Below are 26,829 nucleotides of genomic sequence, written 5' to 3' on the forward strand. Positions count from 1 at the left end.
CAACCCCTTTCTCTCAAGCTCACATGAACGCCACCAAGAGTCCCCACTGCCTCACGCTTGCCCGGCCACCATCAACAGTGGGTTTGACTCCGATGATGGACATCCATACTTAAGGTAAAGGACCCCCACTTTTCTTAATACTCTGTTTTGGCTTCAGAAAAAATGTAAGAAATGGGTTGTTCGAGGTTCGAAAGAAAGTAAAAAAATAATTTAGAAACTTCTGATGTTTGTACTGCTTAATTTTCCGAATATGAAAGAAAAACTCTAACATGGATCGTTTTTTTTTTTTGAAGAATCGGGCAGGTCATATGAGGTCTGTTTGTAAATTCTCTCTCGATTCCTCTACCTCAGATGACCCCAGACGAACAATCTTTAGTCTGGACAACAAAACTCGACTCCCCTCCCCAATGAGACTCGATGCAGAATTAGGTAAAACAAAGCTAATTTCTCTCCTTTCTCGTTCTCGACTGCTTGATTCAAAATGTGTTATTTACTAAGACTAACATCAATAATCCAAGTGAATTCCTAATGCCTCTCTATTTTCAGTTTTGAATAATAATAGCATACAAAAAAAACAGATTGGAAATCAAAAATAAATGGAAGAAAAAATACCTCGTAAAAGTGTGTATTTTAATTGCTTTATCTGTTTTTTTTTTAATTCTGAAATTACACCACTTTTTCCTTTTGTATTCCTTTACACTATGAAGTCGTTGATATCTAACAGGGTCCTCGGCTCCTAGTCCTTTATTTTCTGAAATGCTTCCCTTCGTTTCTGGTTCTCTGTCAGTTCTTGTGTGTTCTCCGGTTCTTCTCTTCTATCGTTCTCCTTTTTATTTTTCTGTTGCTCTCTCCCCTTTTTTTTTTGTGTAATGCCCCCACCCATGCTCTATAGTTTCCAGTAGTTAATCTCCTTTTACTGATGATGGGTGGTTATTTCCTAAAAACCAAAACTACTAAAAACCAACCCTCAAACTGCTCTCTTCTTGTGCATATATCTGCTGTCCATTGGGCTTGAATGGGGCCTGTAATTGGTTTGCTTCGGGCCTGCTCCGACCTAGACTCGGATAAAAACGAGCATCTACACGTAGCTATAAAACAACAGGTCGGTTATCTATTTTGCTATTAATATCTAATTTCGAATATGTTTAACTGTTTTAGAATCCAAATCGCTTATCATCCACATTAAATACAGGTTGGGCATCCATTAATATTCAAATCCACATTATCCATCACCATCCCATATAGACTGAATCTTTTCGTTTATTGTCTGTAGCTTCTATTTTAGCCATGAATTTTGCTTTCTTGTTCTTAGCAAAGTTCAAAACTAATGACCACAAGAGAAATCACTCATATAATGAAAGAGAGATCGGGAAATAGCCTGGGTAAGTGTGGATGAATCAGAGTCTAGAGAGGCTATTTTTATCTGTTTCTCAATTATCAGTGAACACAGTTGACCCTTTGCTGTCAGCATCTTCTCAATGTCTTCCGTAAGTTGGTTTTTTCTGGACATTACTGCAAATTAGAGAGAGATGAGAAAACAAATCAAAATTTGAGATTAAAAGAAAGTAACAACTAATTCAAAACTAAACAATGGACTATTTGAACTCAAAAGTACAGACAATATATTGAAAAGCATGTTATCTATTTCACCTATATTTTCTTTTCTTTCTTTTATGCATATAATAATATATTCGCAGTAGTATAAAATAAAATTAGGATTAATATTTTAATCAATTAATTAGATCTGGCAATATAATCCACAATGAACAGAATAAGGCAGTTGTCAATATATACCTAACCTTATTTTTTTTTACCAAAAATAATTAAATATTTTGAACTTACTTAAAAATCAATTCAATGCGTATGATTACGAAGATCATATCAAACAAATATAAATGTCTAAAAAATTACAAATGGAACAAGGCGGATTCAAGTTATTCAATATTCCCGCGATTCGATTATAAAAAAAATACAAAAATGAAATTACCAGAAAGGGTGTTGTTTTGCAAGGTTTGAATGGTAGTAAACTGAATCTGCTCTTCAGCTGAAATGTTGGTGGCTTGATCCTCCACATCTTCCAGTTCATTTCCACAGATTTAACATTATTTCGAAGAAATTAAGAAGCAAAGTGGATAGCCAAGCATGAAAGAGAAAGAACCGTTGATCTGAGAGCGGAGAGTTTTCATGTACTGCAAATACTCTTCCATTTTCGGTGGCGGCTTTGATCTTCCTCCTCCAAGCCCTCAGTATTTTTGGCGGGAAATAAAACTAACTGCTTCTGTAGAGTGCCTTCCGAATTTTGGCAAAAGATGACAAGTTACTACGACGCCGTCGCCGACACCTCTTCACAATTCCACAAATCTTTTATACTTTTGCTTCGTCAGTTCAAATCCGAAAATTTTCGCCGAAACTGTTTCAATAAAAATATTAAGGTTTAAATATAAAAAAAAATACCGAACGTATGCTTTGGAATATTTTTTTCATTCCATTTTAGTGTTTAATATTTCATTTCGTAGCTTAATCTGGGTCTAACCGTGATAGCCCTTAATTTTGACCATTAAATACCCCTTGAAATGTATTTAATATTAGAAAATAAATTTTGTAATTAAAATAATAAAAAATTAATTACTTTCCCTCTCCTCCCCTTCACTCTCTTCCCAAGACATCAGTCCAACATTCATCGGGGTTAAAATTGGTCGGCCACCGGATGTCCACGAGGAGCCTTGGGTTGCCCAGGAAGAGATGATTGCTTCATAATCTAAGCTAAAAATGGTTTCTTCTTCTTCTTCTTCTTCTTCTTCTTCTTCATTTTTGTTGTATTGTCTTCGTATTCCACTTCCCCTTTACTCTTATTTACTACTTCTTCCTTTACAAACTCATCTCTTGCCCGCAACTTACCGGAGAATCATAATTAAAGCTTAACTCAAATAGTTCAAAACCCTCTTCGTCTTCAACCTTCACTTTACCATTTACCATTGAACAACCTTTAAAATCTTCTTTGGTGTCAATTAGCCCCAGCTCCTCCATTGCAAAGGACTCGTTCTTGAGACCCTTACCGAGCAAACTCTCGACATCGACGGCAAACTCTGCAAGATCAATCTCAGAAGAAAAAACCCCATGCGAACCGTCAGCCAATAAAACTTTAGACTCGGTTGAAATGCATAATTCAGTAATAAAGGGATCAAATATCGGCACCCTATAAAGCAACTGCTCCTCTTCATTCTCTCCGTGAGATATCTCATCGACACCGCTTTCTGGCACGATAGAAACATGATCGTTCTTCCTTTTGGAGCCCTTCACGGGTCGCTTCGTCCTTGTCTTTTTAGTAAACCCTCGATCCCACGACGACGAAATGCTCTCTGATGACTTAACCGAAGCAATTTTGAGGCAAACTCATTTATGTCTACTAGCAAGCGAATTCGTCGAATGAACTGAGGAATCGCGAGATTGGCAAAGAAAAGCATCATCGGTAGCACAACACCATCGAGCCCTTCTCTTTATGCAGCTATATAAGCTCTAACGTGTCTGGTTTGGGGATCAATCAATAGAGTGTTCAATCACCTTTGTTTTGGTTTGGGGAAGATGAGAGGGAAGATGGTGTTGGAAGCGTAGATGGGCTCTCGGTAATTTATAACTCGAACTATTATTAATACGAAAAAAATATATTACAACGACACTACCTCAATATTACAATACTACAATACTACAACACTAGTTGCGGCTTGTTTACAAACACAACCTCGCTATTCTAAGCTTTGCTAAGATTTACTCAATTCTCTCTAGCTTTTCTAAGCTTTCAATCATATTTGTTTTTCTCACTTGTTTTTTTTCTTTACATTGCATATATAACTAAGCTTAGGATACACATATATATAGGTATAATAAACCTCCTCTTATGCTTCTAAAATCTTCTTGCCGCCTCTTTAATTTCTTTTCTTTTGCCAACATTGATTTCCATAATGTTCAAGAATTATCCATGTCTTGCCAGCATAAGTAGTAAAATTAGATTTGAATTCTAACACTCCCCCTCAAATCCGATTTTTCATTCCGAGCTTTTCTTTGAGTCGGTTGAATATATCTGCTCTCAATTGCTTTGTGAAATGTCAGCTAGTTGATCTTTAGTTTTGCAGTAAATTAGCTCCACAATTTTATTCTTCACATGCTCTCGTATAAAGTGATACTTTGTATCGATATGCTTGCTTCGGCTATGGGAGACTAGATTCTTGGCAAATGCACGCTGCTGCGGCTATGTATTCTTCTTTGCTTTTTCGGCACTTTTTAGAGATTTTTGCAAAATCTCCCACGCTTGTTTTGCGGTCTTCGCATCATAAATTTTTTCAAAGGTAGATTCATCTACTCCTTGAAAAATAAAGAACAATGCTCTTTTATCTCTTTTCTGGGATTTTTTCAATACATTCTTGTCTTCATCGGCCAGGGCTGCTTCTGCTACTACATTTTCAGGCTGGTGTAACCATCCTTGATGATATCCCAACAATCTTGGGATCCTAGTAACGCCTTCATTTGAATACTCTAATTTCCATAATTCGCCTTTGTCAATTTTGGGATTTGAGGTTAAATCATGTTGGCCATATTCTCCACCACGTTAAACTCGAACCAAGCTCTGATGCCACTTGTTGGAAGCGTAGATGGGCTCTCGGTAATTTATAACTCGAACTATTATTGATACGAAACAAAATACGTTACAACGACACTACCTCAATATTACAATACTACAATACTACAACACTAGTGCGGCTTGTTTACAAATACAACCTCGCTATTCTAAGCTTTGCTAAGTTTTACTCAATTCTCTCTAGCTTTTCTAAGCTTTCAATCATATTTGTTTTTCTCACTTGTGTTTTTTCTTTACATTGCATATATAACTAAGCTTAGGATACACATATATATAGGTATAATAAGCCTCCTCTTATGCTTCTAAAATCTTCTTGCTGCCTCTTTAATTTCTTTTCTTTTGCCAACATTGATTTCCATAATGTTCAAGAATTATCTATGCCTTGCTAGCATAAGTAGTAAAATTAGATTTGAATTCTAACATATGAGAGGGAAAATCATTTTTTGTTTTGGTTTGGGGAAGAGGAGAAAGAGAGGGAACAGGAGAGGAATAATCATTTTTTTAATATTAAAAAATAAGTCATGTGGTATTTTTAATAGGTTAATTGCTGAAATTAACGGTCGTTGCGGTCAAATTCAAACTAAGTTACGCAATGAAACGTTAGACACCAAATTGAAACGAAAAAAAAACATTAGACACCAAACAGAAACTAAAGACATACATTGGACACATTTTTTATATTTAAGTCAAATATTAAATTTAAGTTAAATCAAACTATTTATTTTTACTATATTATGTTTTTTTGTTATTGTTAATTAAAACACCATTTATTTTTATAATCAGTTAGTAAAATAAAATTATATATGATATTAATGATAATTTTATTAAAAATATTTAATAATTTTTATAATCATGATTAAATTTTGCAATTAATGTTTTAAATTTTTTATAAATTCTAAATTTAACCTTAATCCTAATTTGAAGAAGAAGAAAAAATGACTTCAGGAGAAAAAAGGAAAATACTTGTAGTGGATTAAAATTCACGACTTAAAGAGGTATAAGAAAATAAAGATGAGTAGTTTGGCCAACCATCAAATATATTTGCGCTACTATTAATATTTTATAATATATAAATTAAAGATTCAATCCATATACTTGATCAAATTTAGTTCTTATGTTCTTAAAAGTTAAAATTACAACCTAATTTATAAGATAATGATTAAATTTATTAAATTAAATTTGATAATTCGCCATATAGTATATAGATAAGTTATAAACATAATTTTTATCATATAATTTAATTTTTTTATTTTTTATTTATCTCTAAAACAAGTGGTTAAAACCTCTTAATTGACACAGTTCCTCTCCTTTAAATTGTGGGTTCAATACCTAAACAAGAATTTCTCTTCCTTGTCCTCCTAGATATTCAGTGTTCCTGTTTAGCTTTTAACATTACTATAGTTGATGTTTTCACTGTAGGAGGTAAGAATGACAAACGGGCGGGTCGGGTGCGAATACCCCCTCCCTTATCCCCATACCTACATAATTTTTTCAAATTCATCACCCGTCCACCACCCATGATGGGTAAAATTTTTCAAATTCACACCCGCCCACACGGGTATATTCTCAAATCTATCCCCACACCCACTACCCAACTGGAGACGTACCCAGCTAGACCCGCCTAACAGCAATCTTAAGTTATACATAAGCAACAAACATAAAACAAACACGTCCATTAAGAAATATAATATTATTCTCTAAAATTATATCTAATATTTGGTTAAATTATAAGTTATATCTTATAAATATTAAGATTTATAAATTAGTCTCTAAAATTATACCTAAATTCATAATTGTCCAAAATTTAATGGGTATTTAGTGGGCGGGCGGATTCAGGGTGGGTAAGATCTCAAACCATCATCCGCCCACTACCCGCGACGGGTACCACTTTCTAAATCTACACCCGCCTACTAACCACTTAAGTTATACCCATCTCTGCCTAATTGGATCGGGTACTGTGCGGAATCTACAAAATTATACATGTTTGTCATCCCTAGTAGGAGGGTTTGATTGCTGGAAGGTGTTGTAACTCGCTTTAGAGTTTGGTTTTCAGTCTATAATTGTCGAAAGCGATGTGCGGATAGTTATTGATAGGTTGTGGTCATAAAGGCCTGATGGTTTGGCTATGCCATCTTTTATAGGATTCAAAACTTTTTGCTCGAGTTTTCGTAAGTGGTCAGTTTATGCATGTCAGAATAGAGGATAATATGGTTGCAACTTGTTAGTTTGGTTAGGAATCGAAGTTGGGGGTGATCTGGTGCTTTTCGAGAGCAAGTTGACGATGAGATTTGTTGGTTCGATGGTAGATACCGAGTAGTTTTTTAATTTGCTCTCTTATTTCTTCTATATTTTGATTACCTTTTGGATATATTTGCATTGGGTTCAAACCATGAAGATTTAGGGAACACGTTTAGTAAGTGCAGAGCTCAAAACAATGTTGCTCATGCATTCCCTAACACATGTAAGAAACCTCGTTGGGGATAGGTGATGTTGGTTGCATTGTCCTCCTTTTTTCTTTCTTTCTCTCCATCACATATCTCCACTTACTGTGGAGTGATCAGAAGGGACAAGTGTATTTGGGTATGATTTCAGAGAGAAAAAGAGGATGTGAGTATGACTGTTTTGGTTTTTCTTGGGAGACAAGGATGGAAGTTTTGGTCTTTGGGTGAGATTTGGGCTGGTTCTATTGATCATGATGTTTGTCCATGCTCATCGCACCAATTGCTGATGAGAACAAGTTTATATACCCGATTGTTGGTGTTTCATCCTTTTGAACAGAGAGCCATGACCGGCGAGTGAGTGATCGTGGGCTAGTTTGTTGCAAAGGAAAAAAAAGGTTGGCCATGAAGGATGAAGGAGATGATACAAAGATGGTGAAAGTTTCATCCTTTGTGCTAGCCTCGGTTTGGGGTATTTATAGTGTCCACCAGAGCGTGTGTTAACCGTAAGACTATTATGATTATTTATAAACTAAAGGATTAAACAGATAAGATGTCAAAAAAAAGTAGATAAGAGAGGAGTAATATTTTTTGCCCATGTTGAACAGCCGTGTAAAGTTTCATTCCAAAGTCAAATCTCAACCTACTTAAGCTTGAATGCAGTATGTTGAACTACCGTTCCTCATTATCCTGCATGCCTTGATTACTCCCTTCACTCACACGTTTATATTACGTCAACGGTGTCTTTATTAAGATCTTCCCTCCAATTAGACTACACTTCCTCTCTCTGCATGAATAATTCTCTCCACATATCATATCTAAAATTAATTTATGCATTATCAGTGAAAAATAAATATTTCATAAGCGGAATTTTAAATCGTGTCTCTGTTTAAAATTTAAGATTATAAATTTTATAATTTAGAATATATATATATAAACTGTAGAGTTTAAAGATTGAAGGTTATAATTTAAAATTGAAAATATTTTAATAATACAATGATATTTCAATAAACATTTCTAAAATAATTTTTATCATCGCGGAGGTATGAAATAAAAGCATATTTCATTTTTTCAGCTAACTAGAAAATATAGATAGGTACATGGCGCCTGGCGGTATTAAAAATAACAAAATAAATAATGATTTTCCTTTCTTTCGTTCGACCTAAAAGGAATATGCAGCCTTGTTCACATAAAGCCTGCAAATTCCACGCCAGTAGAAAAGAATAAGCCAAATTATTGGTCAATTTTTGCACTGCCTTCTCAATTCTCAACCCTTAATATCAGCTTCAATGTCTTCCAATTTCAGTAACATCCATGGCAGAATGCTATTTTTTTTGTTTATAAAAAACCTTAACTGTGTCATTTATTTTATAATCATTAAAATTTTAATTGTCTTTTATTTGTATTAAGGTTTTTAATAAAGCGTCAGTGCTGTACATTATTAATGCTATAAATTTATATGTTGATATATTCTTTTTTTATTAATATGAGGTGAATCTAACGTAATATTTGTTTGAAATATTCTCAATCATTTGAATATAAATATTAATACACGTCTAAAGATATCATGCTCGAACCTGAGACATAAAAAAATAACAACAATCCTTGAACTACTGAAATCATTTGCAAGGATGAATCAAGAGGAGCGGGTGGGGGTAAACGCCCCCTGAAAATTTAAAATTATTTTTTAGTTTTTTTTACGTTTTTTCTATTGAAAATCTATTTTCGCCTCATGATATTTTATAAATTCGTCCCTTATTAAAATTTTAGATATTTACTCTCTAGTATAAAATTATGTGTTTGTTCCTAATCATTTGGTTCGTGTTATATAATAAAAAAACCATAATTTAAAGAGAATATAAAAGAGAAAAAAAGGTAATGATAAGAAAGAAAATATGGTCCACAAACCTTGCACATAATTTGCTTGAATAGGCTAAATACTCATCAAATTATGCAAGCGATATGATTTGTGAGAACTGTTAAAAATAAACAGCTAATGTCGAATTTACAGTTTTTCGTGTACGTCCAGAAATTCAATTACTTTTTTTTGTTAGTTATCTATTTTATTGATGATGTTTACTTTGAAATTCAATTTATGTTCAGCTTGTTAAAAGTTTTTCTGTTAATAACATATGTGTGTCAACCCTAAAAAAATAGTTTTGAAACAGCCATGGGATAAACCCATATATATCTTTAGGCTTCATACAGCATAATAACCCTAAAACAATGTGAAGTTGGCTGATTAATAAACAGAATTATAGAGTATAAAAAGAATCTTAAATGTATTTGTATCCATTGTTCAGTTCGTGATTCTAAAAAAATGTTTAGAAAATAGAAGGATATGAAAGAACTATGGATCTTAGAATTCAAGTGACATTAGAGCAGAATATATAACGTGTTTTCATTATTGATAGAGTGAAGTTCACAGTGAAACTCAATCCCATGCTCAAATTTGGAACTTGCAACCTCACTATATAAAGCATCTTCTATAGGACCTGTTCAGTGTCAATTTTCTTTCAAACAACAATCCATCTAATTAGATATTTGAGGAGGGAAAATGTGTTGGATTCAAATGATTGCCACTCTTTTTCTGCTATATGCAATGATGCCCAATGCTCAACTTAGTGGTTCTTTCTATGCCAAAACCTGCCCAAATGAGTCCACTATTGTTCGCACTGTGCTGCAACAAGCCCAACAAAATGACATCCGTATATATCCCAAGATCGTTCGCCTTCACTTTCATGATTGTTTCGTAAATGTAACAAAAATTTTGTCCCATCATATATAACTCATTCATATACAAATATAGTTGATAACTCCGTAAAAAGGTTGTATTTAGGGCATTTTCACTTAAGTTATTGATTGTCTAAAAGCCCATATAGGTTCATATAGATGCATCTAGGAGCATATAGTTCAATGTGGTGGATATATTTTACCGTGGCGTTTTATTTTGGAAAACGGAGCTGTGTTATAGGGAATGTGCTTTGTTTGATGATGTGTAGGATTTAGGAGAAAGGATGTGTGAGGAGAATTGTTGTAACAAATTAGAAATGTTGAGTAGAATACAAATTCCATGGAAACTCGGACGTCATTTCTGGGCAGAAAAGACAAAAAAATATATTTTTATTAAAAGCCAGTTGTCTTATCTTTGTGTGCTCTCTGCTACCAGCCACCTAGGAGGGGACCACTGTCACCTTTGTACCACCCCTCACGTAAAGGGAATGAACCTTGGAGTATCATGGGAATTTTGACACAAATCCGTAGGTTTATTCCCATTATAAATAGGATATGAGGTCACCATATTAGAGAGACGGTTTTGAAACATATGAGCTAAAATTCTTGAGATTAGATGTGGCTGGAAGAAAAAGTTTCCCCTTTCTTTTTCCTTATCTTTACCATGGTGTTCTTCTATTAACAAGCTCGAGGGAGTGGCAAGCTAGGCGTCCGAGAGGAGCTAGCAAGCTAAGGCGGTTCGTGGTGGCAAAGAAGAGATCCGACAGTGCACGTCGAAGGCATTTCTTCCTTCCGTTTGTTGTTTTTTCTCACTTATCACATCCGGATTGTAAGGAACGATTGGATTTTATGATTTACTTCATGGATTATTTGAACCCCACCATGAACTAGCTTTATTTGGTGGGAGCTCATTATGTATACTTAAGTTTTTCTTTAATGGATTGTTGTTTTTTTCCATGTGTTTATTTGTTTTGTTTATGGTGCTTAATGACTTAAGGTTGTAGGAGCAATGAGAGTAGCCATTCCTTAGGAAAATACTTAGTGTTCGAGAGAAACTAAGTAACTCATCTTTAGTGTTCGAGAGAAACTAAGGCAATCAATATAAACAAAGGGTTTTAGATAGTAACTAGACCTATTCCACGTTAGACATAAGGCTAGGATTTCAATCGACTAAAAACAGTAGTGCTCAGTCAAGAGGTTAGATGTTAGTGCTGACGCTGAGTGGTATTGCCGTGACATATTCTATTGATCTGAACTAATAGGATCCATGCTCCTTCTAATGCTGAGAGGTATTGCCATGCATTCTCAACCTATCAAGTCCCTTAACTAAAGATAGCATAGGGTATTTTCATAAATTCTGAAGGCAAGTAAGACATAGAAGCAAGACCATCCTAAGAAGATAGACTTAAGTTACCTAAGTGACTCATATCATTCATTCCCATGGTAGCTTGTTGTGTGAGGATTGTCAAGTCATTCTATTCAAATTCAGTGTTTAATTTTGTTTTGCCTTTAATTTTCATTTGATTTCACTACACACAATTTATTTTGCCACAACATCTCCAGTTGCTGCCACATCATACTATCATTCTATCCTCACCAACATATATTTCACATTGCCTCAACATTCTCATTAGTACATATCATCACACTAACTATACTTAGATAAGTAGTTCTTTGCTTTGACTAAACTTATAAATTTTCTCCAATCCCTATAGAGACATATTACACTTATCACTGTATTACTTGTTCAATTGTGTATATTTGGACATATTTCGCGTCCATATTAAGTACTCACAAAATGCGGACTAATTTTTGGCGCCATTACCGGGGATTGACAACTGGAAGTTAATTAGCTTTGTCATATCATTTTTATTTTACCTCTTCATTTTTTTTATAGTTTTACTTGTTATTTTCCATGTCTTTATCAGGTTTTTGTTGGTGTATGATTCGAGAACATCCAAAGGATTACTACATCCAAATAAACCTGAGATTGAATGACTTTTTAAACAATGGAGATGTGTGCTCAATGTGCTTAAACAAACATGTATCAAATTGGAAATAAAGGTATTGGTCAAGCGGAAGATTAGAATGCCGAGGCAATTTTGAATTCTGGGAATACAGCTAGGCCTCATGTTATTTGAGATCACTTAAACCTATCTTAGATGAATTGAATCCTGAAATTATGGCACCTGAGATTCAGACAGCCCATTTTGAGCTCAAACCAGTCATGTTTAATATGATGAATTTTATTGTGTTGTTTGGGGGCAATCCTCAAGAAGATGCCAGACATCATATTTGTAACTTCTTAGAGGTGTATGATTCTTTCCGAAAAAATGTGCATGATTGAGCAAGTTCTTGGTTAAGTGGTGTTCCAGCAGGCTCGATGGAGTCTTGGACTGATATGTGCAAAAGTTTTTTGTTGCGACATAATTCGCTGAACATGAACACCTAACTAAGGAATATTATTGCTTTTTTCATCAAGCTGATGACGAATTAATGTATGAATGTTGGGATCAATATAAAGGATTGCTTCACAAATGTTCTAATCATGGTTTTCAAGATTGGACACAAGTAGTAATGTTCTACAATGGAGTCAATGCACCCATGAGGATGATGCTAGATGCCTCAAAAAAATGGGACATTGCTCGATAAATCACCTGTAGAGGCATTTGATATCCTGGATAGGATTGACAACAATGATTATCAGTTTCCATCTTCAAGGATTGGAACGGGTGAAAATTGTTTGGGACATTCGAGTTGGATATTAAGGATTTCATGTCTACCCAACTTTCTGCCATCACCAATATGTTGAAGAATTTGTAACGATCAAGTGAGGTGAAAGAATTGAAGGCAACCAACTCAGCGTCTCTATTATGCCATGGTAATCACCATGAGAGCGAGTGGCCTACTAATCGGAGTTCATCAAATATATACAGAATTACAATCGAGGTAATAACAACCCTTATTCTAACACCTACAATCTGGATGGCGTCAGCATCCAAACTTCTCATGGGGAAATCAAGGAACCAACAATGCAAGTCAGCCTTCTAGGCAGCAGAATTTCAGTGACTACCAAGGCTTTCAAGCGAATATGCCATGGCATAATTCTAACAATGGAGTACCATCCTCAGCCAACATAAATTCTTTGGAGGCCTTCAAGATTTTATAACAACCACGAAGACCATGTTGCAAGACTATGCTACATCCATCAAAAACCAAAGAGTCTTATTACACAGTCAAAGAGCTTTGCTTCAAAGCCACAACTCATCTTTAAGGACCTTGAAGAGTCAGGTTGGTCAAATTATCGTGGTATTACAAGAAAGTCAATCAGGTCGTCTTCCAAAGTGAAATTAAAATCACTAAAGCTCATGGTAAAGAGAAATGTAGTGCACTCACTCTACGGAGTGACACCTAAAATCAATGTACAAGACAAGTTTGGGGGAAGAAAGAATGATGATTCAACCCCATTAACCATGCAAGCTAAGCATGAAATACTAGAAGAGACACAAGTGGAGAAGGATAAGGATGAGGGTTCATCTAGTGAAACTATTGAGGGAGAAATAAAATGCCATGGAAAAAGTTGTTCCCACCCATTCATTAGAAGAAGTCAGATCTTCACCACCTTTCTCACAAAGAATGAATAAACATAATGATGACATTCAATTCAATACGTTTGTCTACATTATGGACCAGCTCTATATTAATGTTCCTTTTCTCAAAGCTTTAGAAAAAATGGCCACATATGCTAAATTTCTTAAGGAGATTGTTACTAAGAAGAGAAAATTTGAGAAGTAAGAAACCATTGCCACGACAAAAGCATATTGCTCTGCCTTGAGCAAGTTGTCGCCAAAGAGATAAGATCCAGGAAGCTTTATTATTCCATGCTAGATATGAGAAAACTATGTTGGGAAGCCACTATGTGACTTGGGCTCAAGTATGAACTTAATACCAAAGTTGATATTCTTTAAGCTTGGAATAGGAAATGCAAGACCCATCTCCGTTATTTTGCAATTAGCCGACCACTCCCATGTTCTTCCTCAGGGTGAGTCGAGGATGTCATTGTGATGGTGATAAATTTGTGTTCCCAGTAGACTTTCTTATAATTGATTGCGAGACTAATGCCACGACACCCATAATTTTTTAGAGACCCTTTCTTGCTACTAAGCGTATTCTTATTGATTGTGAGAAGAGTGAGCTTACCATGAAAGTGGATGACCAATGTGTGACAGTGAATGTCTTCCGTACTCTCAAATATATGAATGAGTCTGATGAAAATCAGAGCATTTTCAAAGCAGATTCATTAATAGCATGAGAAACTGATCAATTTTTCCATAACAATTTCATTTACCTAGAAAATTATGAGAGGCTTATTGAAGAGGAAAGCATCAAGGAGCCCGAAGACATTTCTTTGGAGGCGCAGTAGGCTAGCTTCCTCATAGCTAGCCCAGGTACATACTTTGAACCTCTTGATTTTTATGAGTTTGTTCCTCCTAAGCCTTATAACAATATGTACCTACCCTAGAGCTAAAGAAATTGACACAATATCTTAAATATGCTTACTTAGGTAGTGATGAAACTTTACCTGTTATTATCCCCTCTTCCCTTACTTTAACCAAGAATGTAGTTTGCTTAGTATTTTATCGAAGCATAAAAAATCATTAGGATGGACTATAGAAGATTTAAAGGGATAAGTCCCACCATTTGCATGCACAAAATTCTACTGGAAGAAGGCCATAACAAGTCCATAGAACCACAAAGAAGACTAAACTCAATCATAAAGAAAGTGGTAATGAAAAAATCCTCAAATAGCTTGATGATGGAGTAATTTACCCAATATCTAATAGTTCATGGGTGATTCCTATCCAATGTGTGCCGAAGAAAGGAGGCACGAACATAGTGAGCAATGAAAACAATGAGCTATTTTCAATACTCGCCGTCACCAGATGGAGGATATGCATGAACTACTGCAAGTTAAATAAGGCTATCAAGAATGATCATTTCCCTTTTCCCTTCATCAATCAAATGCTAGATCGATTGGCGGGAAAGGCATTTTACTTCTTTTTGGATGAATATTCTGGGTACAATCAAATTGCCATTGTACTAGAGTACCAGAAGAAGACTATGTTTACGTGTCCCTGTGGCACTTATGGTTTACGAAGGATGCCTTTTGGACTCTGTAATGCCCCGACAACTTTTCAACGATGCATACAAGTTATCTTCTCTGACATGGTTGAGGATTTTCTATAAATCTTTATCAAATTCTCCGTTTCTAAAGATAACTTTGAAAAATGCCTAGGCAATCTGAAAAAGGTACTTAAGAGATGTGAGGAGGCCAACCTTGTGTTGAATTAGGAAAAATGTCATTTCATGGTAACCAAAGGAATTGTGCTCGACCATAAGATGTCTCATAAGGACATTGAAGTGGACAAAGCCAAAATTGAGGTGATTGAAAAGCTACCACCACCAATATCTGTCAAGGGCATTAGGAGTTTCCTTGGACATGTTGGGTTCTATAGAAGATTCATCAATGATTTCTCTATAATATCCAAGCCCTTATGCACCCAGCTTCAATAAAATCAACCCTTCGTGTTTGAAAAAATATTCATGATGCATTAATTGAGCTGAAACAAAGACTTATCTATGCACCCATCCCCCAATTGGATGTCACCATTTGAGCTAATGTGTGAAGGGAGCAATTATACCGTGGGAGCTATGCTTGGGCAACATCGAGGTAAAATATTCCATGTTATATATTATGCTAGTCATACCTTGAATGAAGAACAATTGAACTATACTACCACTGAGAGAGAATTACTTGTCGTGGTATTTGCATTTGACAAGTTTAAGTCATACCTAATATGAACTAAGTTATTGTTCACACTGATTACTCAGCTATAAAATACTTAGTGAAAAAAAGGATTTCAATCCTAGACTTATTAAGTGGATCTTACTTTTGTAAGAATTTGAGTTAGATGTTGTAGATAGAAAATTTATTGAAAATCAAGTTGTCGATCATTTATCTAGGATAGAGAAAATTTCAAAATGTCATCAAAATTTATACATTCAAGAAGAATTCCCTGATGAGAAAATTTTATATGCCACGGTAATTTCGTAGTACGCTGTCATAGTCAATTTTCTTCTTAGTGGTTTTTTGCCTTACGAATTTAACAGCCGGGCCAGAAAGAAGTTCAAGCATGATGCTAAGTTCTATTTTTGGGATGATCCATATTTATTCAAACAATGCGCAAACCAAATGATTCGACGTTGTGTCCCCGAGGAAGAGCAAAGGACATTTTACACTATTGTTAAATGCCCCCTGTGGAGGACATTTTAGAGGTGATAGGACCATTGCTAAGGTCCTTCCATTAGGCTTTTATTGGCCTTCACTGTTCAAGGATGCTCATGAGTTTTTCAAAGCTTGTAATAGATGCCAGCGCACTGGGAACATGTCTAGACGGCATGAAATGCCATTGCAAAATATTTGGAGATTGAGCTCTTTGATGTGTGGGGAATTGATTTCATGGGACCATTCATTTCTTCTTTTTGAGACTTGTATATCTTGCTTGTTGTTGACTATGTTTATAAGTGGGTTAATACAATTATAACATCGAGGAATGACTCTAAGACTGTGCTCAAGTTCCTTCACAAGAACATCTTCACATGATTTGGAGCGCGACACAAAATTACCACAGTATATCACCCACAAACCAATTGGCAAGCTGAAGTGTTCAACCATGAGATTAAGTAAATCCTGGATAAGGTGGTGAATTTTAGGAGGAATGATTGGTCCTCGAAGCTAAATGAAGCACTTTAGGCATATAGAGTTGCATTCAAAATTCCCTTGGGTATTACAATACCCTAATTTTGTCCAGGGACCAAACTTGTACTTTTACCATTTGTAACTTTAAGAGGTATAAAAACCCAACTTTGCTTGTAAAAAAGGCCCCCATTTTGTATGTTAGAAAAAAGAAAGTAAATAAAAAAAGGAGAAAAACTTTTCTTTAGGTTTCCTTCTTTATTTGTATGAACATAGTGAAGAAGAGAGGAGAGTTGGGTTTCATATAAGTTGAGTTGAGGTTTGGCCACTACGTGGTGGTCGGTCGTGAGGTTGGGGTCGATGTTAAGCTTCGGTTAAGGTTTGGACATTGTCAGGGTGGTCGACCGTGAGGTTGGGGGTGGCGTTAAGCTTCGATTTGGCTTCGTCAATGTTTTGTCGTGTTACTTGTGTTGTTTGGAGGGAGGAATTGTCACTAAATCAGTGGTCGATGGTGAGCCACCACCGTTAATCTGGAGAGAATGAAAATAACCATTTTTTGGTTTGGTCAAGTGGCTCTTTAGGCCTCCGTACGGTTGGTTAACTGGTAAAAAGGGAGGAATATTGTGTGGTTACCTTCGTCATACGACAAGGGATGTGCCACCACCTTTTGGTGGCCGGTGTGGAGCTTTGCCTTTGTTTGGTTTGCGCCGGTGAGTTGAGGAAGAAGAAAGGAAGGAGATAGTTTCATGTGTTTCCCAGTTAATCACGCGTTAAGTCCCCCAATCTTTGCATGTTATCACTCTTGGTCATTTTAGGGGCTAATCACCCGTAAGTCTCTTCACTTCTGCTTTTCTTTTACATTGTGGTCACTGATTTACTTTGATTTTATCTATTCTGATTTTAGCCCCCTGTTTCGCTTTATTTTAATTTGGTACTATGTATTTAATTGCATATTAATTGCTAACTTTTATTTTATCACACACTAACCACTGACTTTTATTTTCTTGTATTCTAACCATTGTTTATTTATTTATTTATTGTTTCTCATATTTGATTCGACCTTGTGGTGACTCGATCCAAGGTACGATCCACATTATTATGGTTCGGACTCTACTAACTTCTAACTGTTTTTTTTTTGTTTTTTTATTAATTTGTTTGATTTATTATTCGATCTTGTGGTGACCCGATCCGGGGTACAATCCACATTATTATGGTTCGGACTCTACTAACACCTAATTTTTTTTATTAATTTGTTTGATTTATTATTAAACTTTGTGATGACCCGATCCGGGGTATGATCCACATTATTATGGTCTGGACTCTACTACTTTTCTAACTTACTAATATTCTAACTTTTATTTTATTGTTTGTACTAATATTCTAACTTTTATTTCATTGTTCGTACTAACTTACTAACATTTTATTTTATTGCACAAACTAACCCGATAATTTTTTAACATTCGAATATTAACGACCTTGTGGTGTACGACCCACATTATTTATGGTATGGGTTAAACGGTTAAAAACAACCCTCTAACTTTTAAATTTATGTAATTTAATATTTATGTTTTTTATTTATTTATTTTTCCTACACTTTAAAGTTCAACATTTTATTTTCTTGCCTCTTTAATTCCCTGCATTTTATTTCAGTCCTTTTAATTTTTCGCATTTAATTTTTTGTTCATTTAAGCGTCTTAACTTACACCTCATTTTATTTTAGTCATTGATATTGCTTGTGGTATATTTATTCATGTTGCCTATACTTTTCACTATTTACGTTTCAACCTTATTTGTTTATCCTCTTATTTGGCTGATATTTAATCTTGGTTGTTGGTTTATAAAGTTTTCATGTTGGCCCCTTGTTTATGCTAGTAGACTATCGATATTTGACTCGTATTTTAGATTCAAAATCGAACTCGATTATCTTTATTATTGCTACTCTTTTATGCAGATATCTTCATATCTTTATTATTATTATTCAAACTTTATTTTCTGTATAAATCATCATATTTTTATAAAGAAAAGATAAATTTCGTTGTGAGGGAGATCTATGAAGACATCTCCCAACTACAAGGGAAAGTGTCTTTCGAAGATTTTTCGCACAAAAGATTATTTTTTTTGTATTTGATGGCCTTCTCTTTTAGCTTTCTTTTTATCTTATTATTTTATTTTATCTCGTTATATTTTTATTTTTATTTTATTTTTATTTTTATCTTTGATATAAAAAATGTAAGGTAATGTCTCTTTGTGAGGGGAATCCATGGAAAAGTCTCCTAACTACAAAGGAAGTGCATTCCCGAGGATTGTTCCCACAAAAATCATTTTTTTATCTGAGCATTTCTATATAAAAAATTAATATAATACTATACTCTTTTAAACTATGGCATCCATATAATTAAAGAAACACCATTTTGAGAAGGGAATACACGAAAAAAATCTCCTAACTATAAGGGAAATGCGTTTTCAAGGATTTTTCGTACACAATGATGTGATTTCTCTTATAATAAAATTGTAATTTTTCGGGTTAAATAAACAGTTTTACTCCATAAAAATATACTTGCTCTCTTTAATTTTTGTGCCCATTACATTTATTAGTCGTCATCATATTCTTATTCTAAAAAGCAACGTTGTATTAGTTTTTTAAAAATTCACATCTTTTTAAATAAATTCGAATGAATAGAAGGATCGTAATTTAAATATATATCCAAGATTGTAATTTCCCAACATTTAGACATCATATAATCGTTTAGGTACCAAACTTGGGCTTTGTGGGGGTGCTCACCCTTCCCGACACTTAATCGACTCCCAAACTCTTAAAAATTAATTTTTGGTAAAACGCAAACCATTTTTTCACTCATTAAAATGATATTTTAGGTATTCAACCTACCTAACTTAAAGGTTGATGGCAACTCCAAAATCAAATTACTTCAAACCTAAATTTCATTATATTTCCCCGAATTAATTTTTTAAGTCAATGAATCCCCGAGAGAGATGTTATGATAAGCATGTCACCTTTAAAGATGGTGTATGGGAAAACATCCTACCTACCTGTGGAGTTAGAGCATAAGGCATATTGGGAAATCAATAAGCTTAATTTTAATGCCCAACTAGCTGGGGGCAAAGATTACTGGATCTAAATGAAATAGAAGAGTTTAGAGCACAAACATATGAAAATGCCAATCTTTACAACGAAAAGACTAAGAAGTGGCATGATCGAATGCTTTTGCCAAGGCATTTTCATGTTGGCCAGCAGGTGCTTCTCTACAACTCAAGGTTGAATTTATTTCCCAGTAAACTAAAGTCACAATGGTCAAGACCATCTGAAGTGCACCATGTCCACCCTCATGGCGATGTTGATATAAATAATATAGATGATGGGACCATTTTCAAAGTAAATGGTCAGCGTCTAAAAGTTTACCAAGGAGCCACACCCTTGCGTGACAAATCATCACTCTTGTTGCAAGGTACCTGCGTTTGCTCGTACAATATTTTGAAAATTCCATGACATTTTAGATTTACTCATGTACATAAATAACATGTGTAGTTTATTTTATTTTATTTTATTTTTTTCAGTTATTTTTTAGTTAATTGAGAAATTTTAATTTTTTTAGGGACCTACGCAGATGGCATGTGAGGATAGTACGGTTAAGGACAAATGAGTGGGCGGCAACAAGACAAAAACAGAGGGAAATCTTTTCTTTAGACTTTTTGAATGTTTTTTCCTTATTGGGTTTTACTTTTGCATTTAATATTTTTGTCTTTTTCTTCAAACCAAACCCCATCCACCTTTTACATAACCCTTTTTTATTTTCCCTTTTACTTTCATCTTTTAATTTTATCTTTTACTTTCTCACTTCAACTTCATCTTTTTCTTTTCTTTCCCTCCTTCAAACCACACGCCATAATCACCAAAGCTTCAAGGTTTTCCACTTTTCTTTCTTTTAACAACCAAACATGGTGCGCTCACGACCACCAAGCATGACTCATTCATCTCCATTAGGTTTATCGACGAAGTAGCGCACGAATAGTTTCAAGGGCTCAAGAACTACTGGTTTTCTTTGAGCTAGGCTTCCTTTTTTTTCCAATGCTGAAGATGCCAACCTTAGAGGCGATGTCATGGACATTGCCAACCAACATAAGTGGCACAATTTTGCTAGACATCCGGGAACGTGAATGTCTCTCTTGTAAAAGAATTTTATGCCAACATTACCAACCCTAACAAACATGTCATGGTGATTCGAGGTATTTCTATTCATTTTACCCCTTCGGTTATTGTCAACACGTTTTTCACCCGAGCAGGGAAAAGTGATACCGACTCGAGGGTTTTCTCTTTGAAAATCGTTTCGAAATGTGAGAGTCACCGCCAATCATTTAAGGTGAGATTGGAACACCGTACAAACTGGGTGATTTTAATAAAACATTTTATTTTAATAAAATACCAAGTTTTGGGGTCTGTGAAAATCTAGAAATCAGGTTCAGGAGTCAGTTACGCGTGGGGAAGGATTAGCACCCCCACAAGTGCCCAAAAATTGGTACTTGTTGATTACCCTATGTTTAAAATTGGAAATTTTGAGTTCGATCTTTATTTAACTTACAAATCATTAAGGATGCAAAGTTGAAAAAAGGGTATTCGTTTATCGAGACCGATAACATTCGCCCCCGAGCGTAATTGTGGGAGATCAGTTATTGTGTCTAATTGCCTCGTTTTTAGAAAATATGATGTGGTTTTGAAAAGGATGTCGAATTATTTAGGGAATTACCAGTAGTCATCCCCTGAGCACAATCGCGGAGGATATACTATTAACTCCTTAATAAGTGAATAGTGCCTTAAGTTTTAAAAACAATACAATCAAGCAAAATTTTATTTAATCCTAATTATACTAAAAATAAATTAAGGCTTTTTCTAACTTACGGTGACAAATTATGAAAATTAAAGAACCTAAGGGGTTAAATCTAAAAACGTAGGCTCTAATATTAGTCCTTTTTGGTTTTAATTATTGTTGAATCGAATAACCGAGATGGTCCCTCGAGCATTTACGCGAGGGCCAACTCGAATTATCCCCTAAATTAAAATAATAGTATGAAATCTAGGCTAAAATGGAGGTTCTATTTAACCTATTTAATTATGTCAATATTTAAAGTATAATTGAAGTTCAAGAACTAAAAGTGTCAAGGAACTAAAATACCGACCTCTAAAAGACTTAAAAATCTAAAGACCTAAATTGAACATTTTTAAAGTTAAGAGACTAACCTAATTATCAAACTAAAATTTTTAGAAAATATTAATCATTAATTAATTTTAATCGAACAATTGATTCGAGTAATCGGGCGTATAATGTGAAAACTTTACTCGAATTTCCCTTAATTAAACTACGGTGTCATCCTAATTTCTAATTTATTCGAATGTTAATCTAATTTTAAAAACTAAATTTAGAATTAAAACTATGAAACAAAACAATTAAAAATAAACTTAATTGAAATAATTAAAACAAAAGATAATAAAAACATTAAAAAATAAAATAAAATGAACATAAAATAAAGACCTAATTGCATAAATACAAAATAATAATCACTAAAATACAAGAAAATCAAAGTTAGTAATTAAATAAGAAAAAAAAGTGACCAAAATGAAAACATTAAAATAATAGTAGCTAAATTAGAAATTAACATGATTAAATTAAATAAAACAACACCAACATGCATAATCAAAATAAAATAAAAAAGAGTGACCATACTATAACATGATGAAGTTGATGATTTATGAGTGATTTACCCATTAATATATGTTAACCAACCAAAAAGCCTTAGAATATGGGGACCTAATGTTTAATTAGACCAAAAATTATAAAAGTTTAATAATCCCCCTTATTTTGTTTCTGCTGTGAGTTCTTTCTTTCTTTCATCTCCTCTTCGCTCAGCCTCCATGAAAGCAGGCTCACAGCAAACCGGAGCTTCGTCACTTCGGCCTACCCTACATGGGTGGCCATTCTATTCCGACAAGGATCTCCAAGCATGGACAGCCACGGGCAGCCCCTCAACAACGCGAACTGTCGCCATCAACCATCGTACGAGAGCCAAGCTGAAGATCGACCACCATACGCGGTGGTCCGACGATCCAAACTCAACCCCTACTAACCTATCACTTCACCAATGATCTTGCTACTCCGATGAACCCAATCGACAGCCAGGTAAGCTCCCGATGTTTTATTATTTTTTTTAAAACATAAAATTTACATAAAAAAGAAAACCACAGTATATTTCCTTCATTGCATTAAAAGGATTGAACAAATAAACTAAATAAAATTTGGATACCTTAGAATTCTTGGTTCTACTTTGATTGCTCTAAAAAGGAATCCCCCTATATTACACTGATTTGGGGTTTTTATAACCCATTACATATGTAGAAAATAATAAAAATAATTGCTTGTGGGAGCTGTGTTGGAGCAGGGCATGGGCGACCGTATGGGTTGCTCGTGGAGGATGGGCGTTGGCAGTTGGCATGGCATGAATTGAGCATGACAGCAAGTATGGGTATATTAAATGAAATAAATGGTGCTAACAGCTGCCCCTCTTTGCTCATTACTGTGACACGGGAATGAAGCAAAGATAATAGAGTGTCATTTTTTACTCAATCTCTTTCTTCAAGTCGTGGTTTCTTCTGGAAATATTGATCCCTCAAGTGAGGTGTTACTGATTCAACTCCATGTACGATGAATCGAGCAAGAATGACAATGTTGATGATGATGATCCAACTCCATATGCGATGGATGAGCCAAGTATTGGTGTTGTACCAACTTCGTATATGATGGAATTGAGCAAGAATGACAATATCGAAGATGTTGATCCAACTCCTTCTGTGATGGATTTAAGTGAACAAATGTCGATCCCTCCTTCTGTGACAGAATCGAACGAGATGTCGGTGCTGATCTACCTCATTCTGAGATAGAATCGAGCTAAAAGTTGACATTGATCCAACTCCTTCTACGATGGATTTGAGCAAAAATAAAATCGATCAACCTCCTTCTGTGATAGAATCGAGCTAAAAGTTGACGCTGATCCAACTCCTTCTGCGATGGATTTGAACGAAAATAAAAATATTGATCCACCTCTTCTTTGATGGAATCGAACAAGATGTCGGTGCTGATCTACCTTCTTCTGTGATAGAATCGAGCTAAAAGTTGACGCTGATCCAACTCCTTGTACAATGGATTTGAGCGAAAATAAAAATACTGATCCACCTTCTTCTGTGATGGAATCAAACGAGATATCGATGATGATCTACCTCCTTCTGTGATATAATCGAGCTAAAAGTTTACGATGATCCAACTTCTTTGCGATGGATTTTAGCGAAAATAAAAAATGTCAATCCACCTCCTTCTGTGATGGAATCGAACGAGATATTAGTGTTGATCTACCTCCTTCTGTGATAGAATGGAGCTAAAAGTTGACACTGATCCAACTCATTCTACGATGGATTTGAGCGATGTCGATCCACCTCCTTCTGTGATGGAATCAAACGAGATATCAGTGTTGATCTACCTCCTTCTGTAATAGAATTGAGCTAAAAGTTTACGCTAATCCAACTCATTCTACGATGGATTTGAGAGAAAATAAAAATGTCGATCCACCTCCTTCTGTGATGAAATCGAATAAGATAACAGTGTTATTCCACCTCATTCTGTGATAGAATCGAGCTAAAATTTGACGTTGATCCAACTTCTTCTGCGATGGATTTGAGCGAAAATAAAAAATGTCGATCCACCTCCTGCTATGATGAAATCGAACGGATATCAGTGTTGACCCACCTCCTTCTGTGATAGAATCGAGCTAAAATTTGAACAAGTTCTTCTATTATGAACTCTCTCATGATAACTAGTTTACCCTCTTTGAAAGTTTTAAATAGTCTTTGAATTTGCTATAATTTGTGAATTGAATCTTTCATTGACTCTCGGAGTTCCTGTCATGTTTTTAAAACTTAATGTATGCATATGCTCCTATTAAGTGAATGAATGAGTATGCATGGTGTGTGCATGTGTTTTTTTTTTGTTCTTAGGGTATTATAAGACTTTGTTTTCCCATTTTTATCCTTGTTGAATCTCTGTCTTTGTTGACTCTTTGTTTGATTCGTAATCCTTTCTCATTACTGTAATTTCTCGTTTCGCCCTTTCATTAGTTCTTTGCTTTAATTGGTGAAAATATCGGATGAATGGACGACCTTGGATTCCCAGCATTTTACAGGTCAATCAAAAGTAATATCGAGAAATTTCTAGAATTTGTATTATGCTAGGTTACTTGTGGCATACATAAAAGAATGAGTCAAAGATTGAAATGATGCTCATGAAGTTTATTGACAAAAGAGAAGTTTTAAACAAAGTCATGGCAATCGAAAAAATTGAGCAAAGACTCTAGAAACAAAGTAGCATATATCCTAATGAATTCTAGCACAATTATTTCTGCACCATTTGATTTGACACCCCGAGGTAGTCCTTTGTCTGGGAGATCTCAACATGGTAAAGTTGTTTGCTAAAGTGAAGTCCTTCATGAACTACTAGTCTCTCGAGGGGTTTACTTGCCAGATTCCTTCATATCAAATGTATTTGAGCCTCTCTTTTCGGGTTTTCAACTCAAATCACCCTTTGGTTTCAAGGCGCCCTTTGCGGGTTTTCACCTCGAACCTCTCATTTTCTTTCTCTTTTTTATTTTTCTTTTCTTTTTCTTTTTTCTTTTTCTATTTTTAGGCATAGTATTTCTTGAAAGAGTATGAATTTATAGGGTTTTTCAGTACTCTTCCGTCCATCTCTGCCAAGATCAAATCTCCTCCAGAGAAGGCCTTTTTGATAACATAGGGCCCCTTCCAATTAGGCGTCCATTTATCGCGAAAATCTTTCTGGATTGGCAAGATCTTTTTTAATACTAGATCTCCCTCTTTGAACTCTCTCGGGCGTACCTTCTTGTCGTGGGCTCTCATCATCCTCTTTTGATACATTTGCACATGACATATAACTTTAAGTATTTTCTCTTCAGTAAGATTCAACTTATCAAAGCGAGACTGGATCCACTCTAATTCGTCCAATTCCACCTCTTTCAAAACTCAAAGTGTGTGATTTTAACCTCAATAGGGACGACTGCCTCTGTTCCATAAACCATAGAGAAAGGTGTTGCCCCTGTCAATGTACGCACAGTCGTTCTATATCCATATAGGGCAAATGGTAACTTCTCGTGCCAATCTCTATAAGTTTTTGTAGTCTCTGTGATTATCTTTTTGATATTCTTATTTGCTGCTTCTACTGCCCCATTCATTTTTGGTTGATAGGTTATAGAGTTGGCATATTTTATCTTGAACTGTGTACAAAGCTCATCCATCATCTTGTTGTTCAGATTAGTAGCATTATTTGTGATGATTCATTCTGGTAATCCATATCGACAGATTATTTCCCTCTTTATGAATCTACATACTATAGATCTCGTGATACTAGAATAGAAAGCAACCTCTACCCATTTTGTGAATTAATCAATTGCCACTAAGATGAATCTGTGTCCATTTGAAGCTTTCGGCGTGATTGCCCCAATGACATCCATGCCCCACATAAAGAACGACCAAGGTGAACTCATGACGTGTAAAGGTGACGGTGGTGCCTGAATTTTATCTGCATATATCTGGCATTTATATATATATATAATTGACGCAATTTGCATGCATCGTGGCCCAATAGTACCCATATCTCATATTTTTCTGGCAATGGACAAACCATTTGCATGTGTTGCACATTCCTCCATACACCTCTTCCATCATATTCTTTGCTTATTTGGTAGTTACACATCTCAGTAAAACCTGGTCACTGCCCCTTCTGTATAAAATTTTCCCATCAAGGAGGTATCCAGCCGTCATTCTTCTGATTGTTTTCTTGTCAATTTCAGATGCACCGGGGGGATATGTTTGGTATCTCATATACTGCACAATATTGTGGTACCATGGATGACCATCTATTTCTTCTTCTAGGTGACAGTAGTGAGTCGGGGACTCGTTATATTTGCATTCTTATGGGCATCACGTGTGTTCCTTTATTAGCTTTAAACATTACTGCTAAGGTAGCTAATGTGTATGCCATTTGATTGTCCTCTCGAGGGAGATATCTGAACGTGACATCCTAAATTCTTTTAGTAATTCGAGGACTAAACTTTTGTACTTGACTAGCTTCGAGTCTTTCGCCTCCCATTCTCCCCTTAGTTGATACACCACTAGCGAGGAATCTCCCTATACTTTGAGC

The 26,829-nt window shown here is 35.1% G+C and overlaps 1 pseudogene; it reads right to left on the reverse strand.

The window, feature by feature from the left end:
• Positions 1-2,646: 2,646 nt before the first annotated feature.
• Positions 2,647-25,861, reverse strand: LOC120174061 (annotated as a pseudogene).
• Between the last annotated feature and the right edge of the window lie 968 nt (positions 25,862-26,829).

The sequence above is a fragment of the Hibiscus syriacus genome, unplaced genomic scaffold, assembly GCF_006381635.1.
Source record: "Hibiscus syriacus cultivar Baekdansim isolate YM2019G1 unplaced genomic scaffold, ASM638163v2 tig00112000_pilon, whole genome shotgun sequence".
Taxonomy (NCBI): domain Eukaryota; kingdom Viridiplantae; phylum Streptophyta; class Magnoliopsida; order Malvales; family Malvaceae; genus Hibiscus; species Hibiscus syriacus.